At 38.8% G+C, this 17,700-nt stretch overlaps 1 protein-coding gene across 1 annotated transcript in view; it reads right to left on the bottom strand.

Annotated features, from left to right (window-relative positions):
* Positions 1-17,700, bottom strand: part of RASA3 (RAS p21 protein activator 3) — a 129,850-nt gene that overhangs the window by 92,837 nt on the left and 19,313 nt on the right. The gene's annotated exons all lie outside the window — the stretch shown is intronic.

Here is a 17,700-nt window from a genome sequence, read left to right as displayed (position 1 = left end):
TGCATCCAATTTATTCACATGTATTTGGATGCAGACTATCTCCTTCCATAAAATGTTTAGGTTTTGATCAATGTTCCTCTAAGATGCCAAGAACAGCACACAACATGGCAATCAAACCTTTCAATATAGCCCAGTAATTTTATCCTAAAGCCATTACCAGAACACAGCAAATGAGCTGTGCAGATCACAGCTCCACCACTCACCACAGATGTGGAGATGGAGAACAGTCACTTTAGGTACAGGCAACAGCCTTAGATCACAAGCTGGACTTCAAAGCACTCTGATGGGATAATCAGCACTTGTGAAGCTGCCTAAGGCCCTTGCACAAAGGTACCATGCAAGTCATGAATATTCTTCACAAGAAACACTTGTTTCAAAACTACAGCAAGAAGTAAGTATATATAATTAACAACTACAACAAAAAGGACAGGACTGAGGAACTCAGGGCAAGAGATCACCAAACCCAAGTGTACAAAACATGAACAAAATCAGTTTTCCCCTCTACATATCCATTACCAACCAAAGCCGAGCATTAAATTTCCTTGGCTGACTGATAAAAATCAAAACTCTCCAACAGGAAACTGGACAATGCCCCTCATCATTTTGCTAAAGTATGTATCACTACATGGATGAGTGATTTAATTCTAAAGACAAAACTCAGACCTAAATCTAAGTCTGCAGTGCTCATGGTCTTATTTATGTCACTCATCCAGTGGTCAGAGATTATTAGCACATAGCATGGGTACTAGATCATTCTCTCCTGGTAAAAATATAAGGAATAAAACTGAAACTGCACAGACTAAGGGAACGCAGGCCTGTTTGCCAGTACAGAAGGAAACTCTAAATGACGGTAACAAATATAAGTTTGTATCCAATCTCTGCAGCTCAGCTTAAGTACACTTTCCTAGACACACTGTCTCCCAGTCTCAGGCACCCAAAAAGCTTTACGCTGTTAACACAATCACCTTGCCTTTTTCAACTCTATCTTCAGTAAAGGCACATTTTTTCCTTTTGGCAGATTTGTTCCACAGCAATCTGATGAACGTGCCTGTAAATACTGAAGATGCATAGCAAGGAAATGCTGAGCCAACCTGCACCCTCAGCTCAGGAAAGTCATAAAACAACACAGGACTCCATGTCTTCCCGCCTATGATCTCCTTCTGGCACACTGTTCACACACTTTTGCTAACTGACCCGTGGCATGCCCTTGGAAACATCACACAACCACATTTCTCACAAATGGCTTGTATATGGGTGACTGTATGTGTACATGTTTTCTAAAGCTAACCATGGAGCATATATAGAGGCACTAAAAAAGGGACTTGAAACTGTTGCTTCAGACAGTAATGCCTCACTTCAGAGTTCTTCTAAATAAGTTTGTTCTCTCAGCTGATACAATTTGATAGCATTCTTCCCACTTCCTTCAGAGTTGTGAGACACTGCATTAAAAAAAGCTGTCTCCACTGTAATCTGAAGGTGTGACTGGAACATCTGTTGGCACGCTCAATGTGGTGTTAAACTAAGCTGAATGTTAGCAATAGTTTAACTGCAGCAATTCTAGACAAAAATATACTGAGGATTATTGATGGCTTGCTCAGTCTGCACTGAAGTCTATCCTGCCATACTAAACCTCCAAGTTTTATTCTTGTTAGTCTCAGTTCAAGCATGTTACAAATCAAATGCGCTACTCTCACACAGACTGAGGCTTCCAAATCTGTCTTCTCTCCCCAAGCAATCAAATTCCTATTAATTTTTCTCCATTAAAGTCACATGAGACCAGCCTCTTTCCTGGATAACTGGGTAAGGTTCCCCAAAGAGACAGTGTCAACAGGAAGTGTTTCAATAGCAGACTGATAAGGAAGTCTTCCTCAAGGGCTGGCAGGCTGTTCTCATGGTTCTTCCAAGAGAAAGACACAACTTTTCAAGCTCAAAATCAAACCAAAACAGTAACACAGCTTCCCTTTTTCTTCACTCTTCCACTTCCTACTTCAAGATTAATATATCATATGAAACCAAATCTCTATTTTTCATCTTGATTTCCATTTTTTTAAATGTGCACAATATTCCCTTAAGCACTTAAAGGTAATAGTTATGTCAAGTACTCTATAAGAACCACATTCTGAAAACTCAGTTCTCCTCTTTCTTAAAAGACTTACATCAGGAAAGCCCACAATACTGAAACCTAAATGCAGTGTGAAGGACGACACCATTTCGCATCCCTAGAAAATGGCTGCCTGCACAGTCTGTACAGCAAATTAAAGGTCACCACCATCACAATGTTAGAAAGTGCACAGAGGGAAAATAGAGGGAGAAGACATTTCACAGTAATTTCTTTCTTCAAAATGAAAAAGACCCTGAAAAACCGCTGAGGCTAGAACAAGGGATTAATTGACCAACCCAATATATTAATCATGTTACTGACTTGAGTAGCTTACAAAAAAAAAAAATACGGTTTCTTCCCAACACCGGCAGCAGCCAATGGCTGTTTAGATTCCTCCAGCACTGTGCAGTTGAGAAAGAAAAATTTATCAAGCTTTCAAGCACAGCTAAAGACTCAGCTCTCTAGCCAGACATTTTAAGTCAACAAACGTGCTCTGTTAGAGCTTCAGTTGCTCTTTAGATTTCTCCAAGACAAAAAGGTCCCCTCTGTGGCACTGTTTTGCCATCTACAATGAAGCTGAACAATTTGATCAGTACTTTTTTTTATTTGCTACCAGCGAAATGAAAAAAAAGCCCTGAGTATATGACACAGTCATGTACAATTTTCATTTTCTACAAAAAACAGAGCTGATGAGATAATTTATTTTGGGCAAGAATTTAATCATTTAACCTATCTGTGCAGAAGAGGCATCTTCATCAACTGCATTTTCAAAAGTCAGCTCCCATTTTTTCTTCTTCCTCTCTTCATGTGTGAAGTACCTGTACACTAGAGAACTTGGAGAGGGTTTGCAGATGAAAGTTCAATACACTCGCCTTTAAAACCTTCAGTTTTCCACTTCCACTAAGAAGAAATGGAATGTTTCTTAAGATGTCTAAGACCCTGACAATTTAGGTTACACAAGCACTTTGTTTTGGAGCATAAGGCTTCCATTTGGAGCCACAGCAGCAGAATAATCTGTTCAAGTTTGCAATAGCTTTTCCCTCTGTCCCCGCACTTCTGATGTACACGGGTCCTAATTTAACTGCGTGCCGAACTCAATTTAGCACTAAGTACTTAAACCTAGCAAAGCTGATTTCAGCTACGGAAAAGTTAACATTAGGTATTTTGGACAAGTCTTTAAAAATAAACATATACAATTCTGAATATGTCACTGGCTTGACATCTCCCCATTCTCCTCACAGAATTACTAGAGGGTGGCTACAGTTCAAAACCAGACTGCCAAGGCAGCACAGACAGCTTAGCTTGAGCCAGGCACAGGGAATGCAACAAGCTGGGAGAAGATGAAGAAAAAACTCAAACGTGTATTCACCTTCCTTGTTCTTTCCAATGTTACATATTCCTGCCCTGCTAAAACACAATAAAAGGAAAGCAAGTAGAAAGGGCTCTCCTACACATATGGCAAGGAAGGGCACTGGGAACATAAATGGTAAGAATAAAAAAACTTTGAAAGTGCTTCTAGGAATAAACATATATACATACACTTCCTTAAGATTTTGCCACTTGAATTTTTTGAAGCACCTAGTATTTTTAAATTGAATTTTGATACTTGCCATTGTGTTATCTTTCCTTCTAATATATTTTCCCAGATACAACTTTCTGAAAAGCTAAGACTACATGACAGCCACATATTATATCCATGTATTATATAATTTTGCAACAAATTTCCTGCTCTTGTACTGCCAAATATTGGGTCACCAGCACACATCTGCCAATCTGAATGCATTAAGGAAGACTTTGTAATGCATTAACAAATTTAGCTTGCTGTTTGCTAGCAGCAACATATTTGACCACAATGGTATGAGAGAACCATTTCTCAAACTGTTTCAAAAAACAAAACAAACAGAAACCTACCTCCAAAAAATCCAACCTAATAAAATCAGATGAGCTTTAAATGCCAGAGCATTTGACTTCAGGCAGAATGCTGAAAGACTTAAGTACAGAAACAAAATAACTAAAATCTGAAAAGGGCATGGTATCCAAACCCACAACAACCCACTTTGTTTCTGCTATATTCAGGAAAATACTCCCCAAAGAAGCTTGCAGGGAAGCATTTCAAGAACAAAAACATCAGCAATGTATGTCAAGAATGAAAAGCTTCTCCTGTTCTCCTTTAAGCTCCCCATTCAATAGAGATGCTGGAAATCTTGAAAAATTATCTCAAGCCTCCCCTTTCAAGTTTTCTTCCTTCTGAAAAAACCTTATTGCTTGAACATTCACAGATCAAGTAACAACAGAAAAAGAAAAATGTATGTACACCCAGACCTCCGATTACCATAATTTATGCTTAAAAAGCTACTCATGCACAAAATTCAGCGTGTATGTAAAATATCAAGATGACAGCAAGTTTCTAATTAATACTTAACTTTACTTGAAACAGAAGTATAATACCACTCAATGTTGATTAAAACACATAGAAACACCTAGAATTTCATGCCTATGCATTAAATTGAAACTGAACAGACATTGAAATGGTCACAGTTGAAAAACTTCCATTCACATTAGAAACCAATTCTGTTACTGAATAGCTAATGTGATAATCATATGACATTAATGTAATATTTGAAAGGAGAATGATGGTTACACTTGTATATAATTCCTATATGTAGATATACTGTGTGTACCTCTCAGAAAACGGAGTTTGAATTCATTTTTTTCCTGTCCAAATAGAATATTGCAACAAAATAAAATAAATTTTAAAAGTGAAGTTCCAAGAACCAGTGTACCCAGGATGCAACTATGGAGCTATGTAAGTTGCTTAGTGCTTTTTTGTACTTCTGTAGTAAAATAAAAACAATAAATACTTTCAAAGCAATACATGCCAAGCACCTAAAATGTTCTTTTTCCTCAACTTCTGTGTCTAATTCTCACAGCCTGAAAATAAAAAAAAATATATGAAAGTCTGATATTTAATAAAGGAAACTGATATATTAAAAGAAGTATTTCTTTGAAAATAGAGGTGGCTAGCAATGCTACCTGTCCAACAATCTCTTTTTGCCTTGACCACTGGCATTTATGTAAACACACATACACACAGCTTTCCTCTCATGGAGAGACAGATTGCATTACATTTCTAAACCAGGTCAAAAACAGCCATCTGTGAAGAGATTTTGATGATATGGAAAATGAGATTTTTAGATGACCTGTTCTTAATCCAGAAGCCCTTGCCTGCCAGCCTCTTTCCACGTGAAATGGTCATCACATTATCAGGGAAGGCACTTCCCCAGCAAAACAGTACCGAAGACCCAGGCAATAGCAACAACCCCTGAGGAGCTCGATACCACAGCCTCAGAACCACAGCACTTCTTCAGCAAGTAGCCATTAAGGAAAGCACACTACATTAATCACAACTTTTTACACAAGAGGATCGTGTGGAAACCCTCTCGGCTTCACGGAAAGAGCATCAACCCCAAATCTTTTGGCATGAAACTGAAGACCAGCACCAGCTGATATCTCCATTCACAGTCTAGTGATAGAACATTTGGCAGCTCTTAAAATCCCATCTGCACAATCCACTTCACCAGAACACCCAGTGCCATACTACTATACTACCTCCTCTCCCCCTCACATCATTAAACTTATTCCATATGAGGTAGGAGCCTTCATAAAGATCCTTCTCTGATCTGGAGCCTGTTCAGCCACAGCAAACAAGCCTTTCTGTCACTGTAACAATTGCTAAGCCTGAGCAGCCACAGCTGGCAGGGTGAACAGATTCAGGCCCACCATTCAGAATAGCAAGTAGCCAAATTCCCTTTCTCCTATACACATGTGATCAGACATTCCAGTTCTCCTTTTGCAGCCCTGAAAGTCCAATGAACTGTTCACATATCTTGCTTTTTCTGGGTGTAACAGAAGCAGCTGAGGGTAATTTCACTGGAGAGCAATGAGAAGCTGCAGGCTGACAGTCTTGCTTCTCTTGTACGAAGAATGAACAGAGAGAAGGCTCAAAAGATCTTGTCGTGATCTTAAGTATTTAAGTGCTTACAGCACAAGAGCTGTTAATCAAATCCCAGGGCTGAAAGGAAAGATGCCTATAAAGCAAGTTTCATGAGAGCTGCTTGCAAAATTAAGATATAGCTTGTACAAGAAAAGAAGCATAATTCTCCTCAGCTCCTTAATAACTGGTTGCATGCTACTTGCCAATATTGTGGTCAACAGCAGGCATCAGGTTTCTCTACAGATCCCCTTAGAATAGTAACTTAATCCCACAAAATAAAAAATACAGAGTCCAGCTGCTTTTTAACAAAACTGAAGCTATTCTGTGTAAAAGGACACTTTGAAGTTATTCTACTATTTTAAAGTAGACTATTGCCAGGAAAAAGGTGTTCTCAAGGACTTTACATTTGAATTCAGCTTTCCTGTGGCATTCTGGGGTTAGTATTATAAATTGCTTTGATGTGATTTTTTTTCATATTTCTGCAGAAAAACTGATGAACTAGCTAGACTCTCTGTGTTGACACAAAGTTAGACTCAGTTCCACAGACATTTTTCACCCAGCTTGTGTTTTGAAGACAGTACTTTGCATCAAGACATCTCATGCAACTTCCCAGCTGCATTTGATAGAGACTTATGAGGTTTTTCCTATAGTTTCAGTACTGCAGGGACTGGCTACAGGTTGTTCTGGAACCTCTGAATTGTGGCCTTTGTTTAGATTGTGGGTTGTGCAGCTCTTGGTAGGTTTTTCAGTTTTGTTCCGAGATGGGGTGTTTGTGAGGAGGAGTTGTTTGGTTTGGTGATAGTTGTTTTTTAAAAAAGAAAATCAGCTTCCCAAAGCTAATAAAAGACCTTCTCTCAGCAAAGTTTAAGTCACTGAACATTTGTTGTGCGAGGCCATGAGGGAGAGATTTGGGCTGCAGGAGGGGCAGAGTAGCTGAGAGGAAGTAAATTTAAACAGGCTATTCCATCATGGAGCTGCACTGGGCAAACATCAAGCAACTTCAGCTATTTTTAGAAAAACAGTATGACACAGGAAATACAAGCAATTGATTTACAACATCAAACAACAAAATCCAACAACAATTTAAGTGTTCCCTTTTGAGAGCCCCTGTACTTCAGTATAATTTAAGGTTGTTGCTCTGTAGTAAGGAACCTAATCATTGCTAAGGAACGACAGTACTCAAAAACATCAGCATAAGCAAAAAGAAACGTCTGTGGAAACAAGTATTCAAAGGCTGTGTTTTGCTTAGATTTAAAAACTACCAATCAAAACTAACAATTGCTGAAAAGCCAAAGCTTTACTGATACTGTTAAGAAACTGTAACAGTTTCCTCTAATGATTCTGCTGTCCACAATGGCTCTTGCTTTAGAACTAAATCTTCACCAAGCAGAATCTCACAGGATCAAGTATACATCAGGTTAGTTTGGTCCTCTGGCTCCACAGTGTTCAAACCAAAATAAAACTTGGCTATTGAGAAACTGGGCAATTTTGAGCACAAAACTTCAAGGTAATCTTGAAATCCATCTAAGATTTAGGAATTAATTGAGAAAAGAGTGTCTTACTCCACATTCAGAACACTCTTCCTATTACAAAATTAATCATCATAAGGGAGAGAAAAAGGTTTTCATATTTCCTCAACTTGCTTTACTTTAGTCTTTCTTCAAGAGCAGTGAAAATAGGTACTTTCCTACAATGAGATCAAATTCTTTTTTCCCATTTAAATATTCCCCATGTGTTTCTTCACACATGACAAGCATCCTCTGCACTAAGGAAAAAAAACAAAAGGAAACCCTTTAAGAGAAGTGTGATCATAACCTGTTCTCAGTCTGCATGATTATCAATGGGTTTTGAATGAAAGAGGGAAATTATACCTTTCTAGCTGTAGTCTAAGGTGGCTGACAAATGCTGTGTTACAAACTCAGCTCACAAATTAGGACATTATCAAACCCATCCACAGTACTTGTTTTATTTTAGATACCAGGCCTTTAAATAATGCTTTTTCCAGTAGAGTGAAACAAAAATAAATTCCACTTGGACATTACTATGGTTGGTGTCTTATATGATTATAGATGACTTTAAAACTTTATTTCACTGTTGAATAGCCTGTATTGCATAGATGCATGACAATAATACACAAGAATTTACATAATGCTGCTTTCTTGTTGCTAGCTTGCAGTTCCATTAATAAAGCAAAACCAATAGCATCTCCCCCTCCAACATTTTAAGGTGCCTAAAAGCATTTGAGCTTGACTATTAAAGCAATCCCTTGCCAGCTTGCAGTGCTGTGCAGCTAAACTCCTGAAGTCTGCAGAGGCAAGGATACACTGCAACTGATCTACAACCCATGGATTTCTTCACAGAAAGCAAGAGGACAACATGCCTCTGCTCTGAAGCCAGACTGCCTTACCTACAGCCACCACACAGTCTGACCCAAGAATTTCTAGAAGTGGCTACTTCCAGAACATCCATACACTGACAGAACTCGACCATCATCATCATCCAAGATCCTAAACACTCCACTTATCATGTCAGCAGGCTTACTAAACAGTATCTGCTTTTTCAGAAATCTTATCAGTACAGGATTCCTGACTCCTTGTTGAAATAAAATTTTCACTTTGAAAATACAGATGAAGACAAACTGACTTAAGTTCAGGCAGGAAATTACACTTGTAGCTACCACTGCCTTAAGCCTTGGAAAGCTTTCAAATTGGAAGCCAAGAGCGTATGAAATTATTTTTAAAACAAACTGTAAAGATCTGCCCACAAATCTAGAGCAGTATAAGGGTCTTGACTGACCAGCACTGAGGAAAACAAACTGTAAAAAAACAAACAAGCATTCCCCCATCCGATCTCCCAGTGTCCCAGGTGGTGGCTGGGGGAAGACTCTTTAAAGAAAATGAAGTTCACATGCACAAATAGCTAAGCATTTACTTGTTCTTGCTTCATCTGCAGTCACAGGATCAGGTCCTCATCTCACAGTACTTAAGACCCCAAATACTCATCCCTGCACAAAGTAACTGCCAAAATACAGGGTTGTCTTCCAGGGGAAGCCAATGCAGCAGGATTAAACAAACTTCAAAGCAACACAGCATCACTGTTCTATTCCAATGGATATTCTCACAGAAATAAGAGCAAAACTCTAAATTTTGGTTGCAGTTAATCACCAGAAGCTGAGTATTTTTCAAATCTGGTAATGTTTTTTGGAAGCTGGGTATTCCCTATGAGCTGCTCATCCACACCCACAAAATTCATACAAAGCTGAATTTTAACATATCTCTTTAGTCACCACACACATCTTCCTCACACAGAATGAAAGGAAAACTATGAATGTGAACTAGTACTTGTAATGACTCTGAGTGTCTCATACCTGTGAGAATCATCTGAGAACTGGAGACAGAACAAGACCACCACAAAAACCTTCACAAAAAAACCCAAAACACCACTATTTGGATTTCTGTATATAATCTCATTGTCTCCCACACTGGTCTGCACCTTCGCCTACTTCAAAGCATTTTCTTGTCAAAACACTAACAACCTACAATATGAAAAATGAAGCTGTTCATAAGAACCAGAATCAAGGTCTAATGAAGAACATTAATTCATTTTTCCTTCTATTCAGGTTTTCATCTATAAACTATGACAGAGTTTATAACCATTTATTTCAGCAACTTCCAATCCTTTACTGTGTCAGAACCCTAATTTGCTCTCAAGGCACAAACCAGACATCGGTCCTGGAGATATTCATAAGTTGCAATACTTTGCATAATTTAGGTGCCTGCATTAACATCTACTGTTGAAAAATTCCTGTGTAAAAGGATTTGGGTCATGATCATAACACATTTTCTGAATCATAATTTGTTGTCCATTGACTAGATACAGAACTTAGCTAGCTAACAGCAACATGTGGGTTATGTGTTTACAACCCCACTGTATATATTTTCCCCTCTCTCTTCCTACCTCTGATCTGACCACCACACATTTGCTGCAGTAGTTTGTCTTCCAAACTGCTACTTCCCACAATGAACCATCACCCCTAAAATCTTCTAGTACCAAGATAAAGAACTTCAAGAGCCTTCGTAACAGCATATTACTCAGTAGAGCCTGGGAACTGCTACTGTCCTAAAGTTGTTTGAAACCTCCATTAAATCTCAGCTCCATCAAACACTTCTGGGTTCAGCAAGAAGAGTTTCTGCCCCAAATACTAAAGTCTGCTTCAGGTGCCATGACAGTAAACCATCTATGTTAACAATTTTTGTTATTATCACTGTTTTTATAAATCGCAAAGTTCAAGCTACTACTACATTTGCAATGTAAATTTTGTTCTTAACCGCATAAAGAAAGAAGCCAAGTTTGAGATATGTTTCAGCACATTGAATTATTTAAAATTCACCTGCCTTATAGGCAGTTCTTTGCTAGTTACTATCAGTCCCGAATTTAGTACACTAATTTCAATGGGATGCCAGTAATATGTCAGGTACCATGACTATAATATATTTTTTCCAAATAATGATGCTGCTGAACCCAAACAGCGAGCAGTCAGGGAGCACACAACGGGCAAGCAGGCAACAACCTGTGGTGCAATTCATTTTTTAAACAAGATTTCAAACAGTGACTAATCTGATCGCCCAGAGAAGGGGAACATCACATGAATCCTCGCCTGAGGAACAAACCTAACGAAGAAAGCATGACTCATTGTGCAGGCAATGTGATGAGAACCAAATGCTTGATCACCCAACTTCAATAACTATGGGAAAACACATTTACTTCTTCACTCCTCAGCACAGAGGATAACACAGGCACAACACCACAGAAAAACAAGGAAGCAACTGAATACAGTCATTTATTTGCAAGCAGTGATCAAAACTACAGACTTCAGAAGTTTGTGTTGCTGTGTGCTCCAAAAACACATCACGTGACATAAGCAGCTGAGATTCTGAAGAAACGTCTAAGCCAAAATTACAATATTCCCCTGCAATTTCCACAAACATTCATATTATTAAAATTTGTGTTTACAAATGCATAACTTCATGAACTGTCTGCAATCCTGTTGTGTTTTTATGCAAAGCATAAAGTGGGTAATAAAAATGGAAAGTGACCTATTTCCTTTTCTAAATTATGCAAAGTGTTAATATAATGAAACTCAATTGATGTTGGTTTTCTTTCAGTCTTCTGGTTTCAGTTTACAAGTTAGTCATATCAGCTGGAGAAAATGGGGTAAATTCACACTGATTGTGAAGTACTCATGAAGTGTTAAATACTTTGCATACTTACTACTAGAGGAAAAGCAGAAATAATTTGTCTCTGCAGAAGTGAAGGAATTCAAAAACATGCACAAGAGGAATATCTGACAACCACTCCAAAATACATTCACAAAGTTTTATTGTCACATGCATCTTCAGTTTCATAATTCTGTCTAACACAGCACAAAACTACTCTGACTTTGCCTCAATAGCAGAGGCCCAGCAGTAATGAGCTGTACCAAAGAAGACATTCTCTTTCTTAAAATGCTTAAATGCTTAAAATCCTACACAAATATTCATACATGGTAAGGGAAAATTAGGTTTTAAAAAGGAAAGGGCAGGTAAAGGATATTTGACAGGATGAAAGTATAAAGGCACAGCATTCCTAAACATAAGGCAATACAAAAGACATACTGAAATTCAGTGTTCATCTTAATTTAGAAGTCTTATTCTGAAAACTTTGCCAAATCAAACCAAGATCCAACTTCACAGTCTGAGCTAACACAGCTAGTTGGTGACAGTGGCTTGCTTTCATGACACACAGGTGGAGAAGGCACTGAAACCAAGCTTGTTCCTCAGCCCAACACCAAAAAGGACAACACACATTTAAGTAAATTTAAGCTCTCAGCTTTGAATCACAGTTATGTGGTGCAACTACTCAGTCATCAAAAGCCCAAAATACACAAAACCTTGGTTAACTCTGTCATCAGCACTTTACAGAACACATCAAGAAGGCAAAAAGTGATAATTTACCCACACACATCAACTCATAGTTCATCTTTTTCAGAGCCCAACAGAAGTGAGAAAATCATGTTTTTCTTGCTGATACAGCATGTACTAGTTTTATCTCAAACTCAAAAAATAGAAACAAATAAATCCTTTCATATTTATTGAGGGTCACATGAAGCTGTGCTATCACATGCAGCCAGTGCCAATAGGTATCTAAAACTATACAAGTGCCACGTCAAGTTGTCTTGAAATAATCTTCTCAAACCCCTGTGCAAATTCATAGCTTGCAAAAGAACAGGAGACTGGAGTCAGGGAATGCTTCTGATAATCATGTGTAAAATGAAGCTGATTTCTGGATTATATCACACACTTTCACAGACTGTAAGAAGTTCTTCACAGACATTTACAATAACCAGCTGCAAAAGTTAAAGCACATAAATAAACATGCCCATCCAAAGACTATTTGTTGGATAAAAATATTCTCTTTTTTTACCTTTTAGGGTAGAACACAACTTCCATAGAGTAGATAGACAGTCATAACTTTTAATGCTGTGAGATAGGGATGAACACACCAGAGATTCAGCTACCAAAACAAACTAATGCTTCTTTGCAGAGATCACCCAAGAATGGAAAGTCATTCATTGAACCTCAGTTAACCCCTTTCTCATTTCATGTGGTTTCAAAAGTAGTCCATTTATTTTTACAAAGCAATACCATGCAGCAGAGCTGTTCTGTGCAGGAAGTTTCCATCCCCATGCAAGAAGCTGGCTCTTTTTGTTGAAGAACTGGATTCCATCCCGGTTCTGCTGCACACTCCATCTGTGATTGTGCATAGTAAGTCACACAGCAAACTTCCATGGTCAAACTCCGTCCCTCTCCACTACTTCATAATCAAAATGCAACTTCAGATACCTCAGCTGAGACCACATGGGAGCAATGCATTACAGTATTTGCTAATGCAACTGCATGAGAGACTGCAGAAGCTGCATCTGAGGGCCAGCAAAGCCATCCCAGCCAGACCCACCTGCCTTACACCACAGGGCTCTCCTGTGCAGCAGGACAAGACCAACACCTTGGTGTGGAAAGCCTCCTGCCTGCTGTCAGAACAGCACAAGGGGGGAATCAAACACAAAGCAGAATTTACTGATGCAAAGCAGGACTAGACAAAGCAGCTGGTCCTTTTAACAAACAGGTAAGACAAACAGCTCCCAGTAAGCGTGACAGGAAATATCTTACTGTTAGCAGTATATACTTCCAGCAGTGCAATCACATCCATACAGAGAAAAAAAATGGCCCCCAAGGGCTTTACTGTGGGAAGAACACCAATTTAGGCATGAAAAAGATACTATAACTGTTGCAAAGCAACCTGGCAGAAAAATGCCTTGTGACAGAAATCACTTTGAGAGGAAAGACACTCTTCATGGGAAGCTGGCTGAAGTACTCCATACCAAAACAGAAGGGCAGAGGAACTCTCCAGTGGAGAGAACAGAAGCACAGAGTATCACAGACATAAGCTCAACTAAGTTCCACTTAGCCAACATAAATTCCCACTGAGGCAAAGTTCACCTCTACGTACTCCAACACTGTTATATCTCAAATAACCAGGCCATAATCACAGCATAACCATGTTGCTGCCAGCTATGGAGTTAAGGGATCCAAGGAAAGATACTTTCTTCTCATCTTCCCAAGATGAACCGTTTGTGAATAGGAATGTTAATTATTTCCAAAGGCGCGCAGTCAGAGCAGATCTTTCCTAAACTGAAGATTTTTGAGTCATGGGGGTTTCTGCAAAAGAAACTACTTGTTTCTTATTTCCAGCTCTAAGTTGTTCTGAAATTAATATACGTGCATTATAAATTCAGAAGTGAGGCAATGAGTATACCTGAAAACAGGAAAACAAATGCAAGTTTGCTATTCAACCAAAGAAACTGCCTTAAAAGGTTGGCAAAAATATCAGTCTTTAAAAGAAACATCTGCATAGGTAACAATATTCTGGGTCACTGCTATTTGCATATTTCTTGGGAGTTCTTACAGTTATCAATCAAAGCTTCTCTCCTTTGAAAGGCAGATAGATTTCTGTACTCATATGTTCTTAGCATACATAAGATACTCCTCCAGAGAAACAGCAAACACTGTTTAATAGCCTACATTTGATAGGAATGCTCAAAAGCAAGTACAACTGATTTTCAAAACTGAATTGCAAGTCACGGTCATTTCCTGCACTCCAACACACTCATTCTGTGTCAGAAGACAGGAGTTATGAGGGGGTTTTTAAGCAGGGAGCAGCAATGTTCTCATCTGTTTCAGTAACACTACAGCTTCACAGCCACTTGAAGCCATCACAGGCCAGCTGACTGCTCACTGCCCATCTTCCCCTGTGTGGTGCAAAAACACACGTTCACATGCTATACAAACCCATCAGGCAGAACAGACCACATCAGCTCAGAACAGATCTTGTGCAGCCATTAGCTCTGACACTGTAGAGGATCCTGATGGATCCACACCACAGTCTTTTGCCATGTTGCAAGAAATGGCGTAGCAATGAGAGTGAACAGGACAGGGCCTGGGCAACTGCATGGCACTGGACATATTTCATACAGGTTTATGGGATGTAAGCTCCTGGAAGATTTGAGGCTACAATCTCAAGCACTTGAGCTACAGGCTCACTTTTCACGGCTACTCTTGCTGGTGTTGCTCTATAATGCCATTGATCTAAAGACTACAGCAAAAGGAACAAAGTCTCTGAAAAAAAGAATCTGGTCTACTTATGGGAAGATCCTGTTCAATTCATCATCATTCTCCATTCAACTCTATATTACCTGACCACCACTTAATGCTGCCTGCTGGTTAGCCTCTCCACTCTTTACTGTTGAGCCCTTTGAAAAAACAGCCATTAGTACTGCAAAGTTTTACAGACCTAACAAAGCTTTTCTATCAACATCAAAGGGGAATAAGTGAAGAAAGCCAATATATGTAAAATAGTACCAAATCTTGGCTATCTCCAATGCTTGAGCTCAAATAAACCAATCTGAACTTTTCTTCAAGGCATTCTTTAACAGTCAACTGCTCTATTTTAATTTATCCTTCCCTTTATTCAGCTGAATCACCACTGTGATTGAAGCTTCTACTGTACATCATCTCTTTCATGACGTTTCTCACTCCTTACCAAAATGAAGTCTAAAATACAGTCAAGAAACACACAAGGTAACAAACTATTCAAGTGCATCCACACCCTAAAACACTTATTCTCCATCAGAGAATTTAGTATTTTCCCCAAAATATGGTGTCACCAGCTGATGTATATATTACCTCTAATCCCTGTCAGCTGAAGGGGCCAGGTCACTGGCTCTCCACCCCAGTGCTTTCCCTGAGGTCAAGCACAGCCACAGCTCCCACTGGCTCATCACTGAAGATGGCACGGTGGGGCCATGAGTTCCTCTTCACATGGGATCAGCAGGTTCAGCCAGCTCAGCTGCCTGCCAACCTGCACTGAGGGCAGAAGGGCACAATAACAGCCCCTCTACAAGAAAATGCACATCATAGCAAGTGAAGTGTGTCCCATTAACACTGATCTCTCCAGCTGTATTCAAATCCAGCTAGGGAGGAAACATAGCAGAATCACTGCTCAAATTCATTACAGTTCCTACTGCAAAACCACATTTCCCCTCTTAGCCAGCACAGTCATTCCCTGTGATGCACATGCAAACTGAAGGTAAGCAGACCTATTAGACTTTATTAAAAATACTGCCTTGAGATTATTCACAACAGCTGTTTCCTCTTCAAGTTAGTGGAAAACAGATGGCAACATAACAAGAGCTAGATAATTTTAAAAATTAACTCTAAAACATGACACTTGTACAGGATGTCTTCCACTCATGCATCTCCAAATGGGATAGTAAAAATAAATTGATGCCAAATGTCATTTTGCCAGTACAATATAGCATAATTAACATATCAAGAAGAAGGACAGAACAAAGAATACTTCAAATTGCACAGAAAAGCTGCATGTTGTGTAGAACACAAAGCTGTTGTTGTAGATTCCCTACAAAACCACTGAGAACATTGTTTATCTCCTCTGTCAAACACCTACAAAGCCTGACAACATCAAGACACCTACAAAGCATCAAGACAGTGCAATTACAGGTGTGGAGAACAGGGGTGTATGCTTTTTAATAATCATTAGCAATTTCAGTCAAGATTCACGTGGGTAGGAAACAGCAAGGAAAATATTTAAAGACATACTAGTTATCTCTGTGAGCATAATGAGGGGATTTTATTTGTGTCAGTCTGGCTCAACTGCAGCCCATCAGCTGCATTTCATGCATATTCCATATGCTTAAGAGTAGAATTTAAGGAACTATAAACACACCACTGTAACAGTTTAAACACACATTGAAGGAGAACATATATTATTGAGCTACTGCATGTTGAACCAATTTCTAGTGAAACATCAGCATCTATGGACAGACAGCAATGAATCCTCAATCAGTTATGCATCTACAGGACCAGTTTAGAGCCAAAGGAAAAATTTTGAACAGAAATGAAAGCTATGCTTCCGACCGCCTACTTTATGGAAACAGTTTAGGGTAAGTGGTTATCTTTTTTTTCTAATATGCTTAGCACTGAAATGCAGTATGCAACAGACCCCTGAACTACCAGCTCCCATTTCAAGATCTACTAATGCCTCCGAGTCTCAAATTTAGAGTAGTGAAGCAAACAATGCTACAACACTTCATTTTTCAGGGCAGACTCCTGGAAGTGACTACTTAAGTCTGGTATATACTGAGAAAAGGCGCAGCTTTTTTTCCCTGGCAGAAGAATTTATTAATTTTAAAAGCTAACAAAGTAGTCTGTGCCAATCCAGATAACTTTCCAAACTCCACTGCAGATCCACCAAGAAATACACTCGCTTCTATTCTCCTACTCCATTAACATGCCTGGTACGAGCCTCCACTACCTATTCTGTTAACATTTCTAAAAATCAAGGAAGTAAATAACCAGAGCAGCTAGACACCATCTTTACAGTACAGCAAAACTGGTCCAAAAGAAAACTTATGTGTATGTATATCTATTCATCCCCCTTAAAAAAACAAAACTTCAAGCATAAAACAAACATAAATTGTGCTAGATGGTTAGCACATTTAGAAACAGAGGTGGTCCTAAAATCAGCTCTGGATACACTCAGCCCTATCACTGACAGCACAACCCAAGCTATAGTCCCTGTGACTCTTCCACCCATCATGTTTATTGCTGTAATTTGAAGCCAATGTGCCTCAAAAGAGCAACACTTGTGGTCAGTGAAGCATATATACACACTGAAATACTGTTCTCCATAATAATATATAGCATATATTAATAAAATACAGTATATATTATGCAGGTTATGACTGTGTGCAGTGTAATAATTAGGTAACTGCTTTACATTATATGGGTTTTATATTGTATAGGCAAGTGTTACAGAGATATAGAAAACCCTACACAACTTGCAAGTAATTTTTAACTTTGAAACTCTCTCTGTTCAGCTAACATTTAAAAACCTTACTTTCATTTCTGACTACTTATTCTGCTGGGTTTTGATACAGCTTTATCTGAGATGAAAGAAGTCTCTATTCTCTTTCTACAAGCATAATCAAATA

The sequence above is a fragment of the Prinia subflava genome, chromosome 3, assembly GCF_021018805.1.
Source record: "Prinia subflava isolate CZ2003 ecotype Zambia chromosome 3, Cam_Psub_1.2, whole genome shotgun sequence".
Taxonomy (NCBI): Eukaryota; Metazoa; Chordata; class Aves; order Passeriformes; family Cisticolidae; genus Prinia; species Prinia subflava.
This window is presented reverse-complemented; position numbering and strand designations above follow the sequence as displayed.